An 859-nucleotide genomic window follows, 5' to 3' on the forward strand; every position below is an offset into this window, starting at 1 on the left:
CTTAAGCAGAGCCTGATCACCTATGCTTAATTTATATGTAATGAGATAAACTTAATCGATCTGAACAAAGGTATGCTCCAGCAAATGAAATTATTGTGAAAAGCATGAGTTTTTGCACTTTTTAGGATTATCCGTTTCCTAGGACAAGAGGCAAAGGAAATTAGAATGCTCGATTTCTCGCTAAGTGTCCGTGTAGGACCAGAGGCGCTGGTCAAGAAGACCACAGGCAAAGGAAATTAGAATGCTCGATTTCTCGCTAAGTGTCCGTGTAGGACCAGAGGCGCTGGTCAAGAAGACCAGAGGCAAATGAAATTAGAATGCTTGATTTCTCGCTAAGTGTCCGTAAAGAACCAGAGGCGCTGGTCAAGAAGACCAGAGGCGCTGGTCAAGAAGACCAGAGGCGCTGGTCAAGAAGACCAGAGGCGATGGAAAATAGAATACTTGACTCTAGCCAACTGTCCTTATTGGACCAGAGGCGCTGGTCAAGAAGACCAGAGGTGATGGAAATTGGAGTGCTCGATTCTTGTTGAGTGTTCATGAAGGACCAGAGGCGTTGGTCAAGAAGACCAGAGGCGCTGGCCAAGAGCCGATGAAGAACCAGAGGATCGATGGAAGGATTCTTAGAATTTCTATAAGTATAGATATTGCTACAGAGGCTCTGGTCTCGCAACCAGAAGCTCTGGTAAGGACGAATAGAAGAACCAGAGGACCGATGTAAGGATTCTTAGAATTTCTCTAAGTATAGATATTGCTACAGAGGCTCTGGTCTCGCAACCAGAAGCTCTGGTAAGGACGAATAGAAGAACCAGAGGACCGATGGAAGGATTTCTTATATTTCTCTAAGTATAGATATTGCCAC

Source organism: Cynara cardunculus, assembly GCF_001531365.2.
Source record: "Cynara cardunculus var. scolymus isolate 2C chromosome LG 8, CcrdV1, whole genome shotgun sequence".
NCBI lineage: Eukaryota > Viridiplantae > Streptophyta > Magnoliopsida > Asterales > Asteraceae > Cynara > Cynara cardunculus.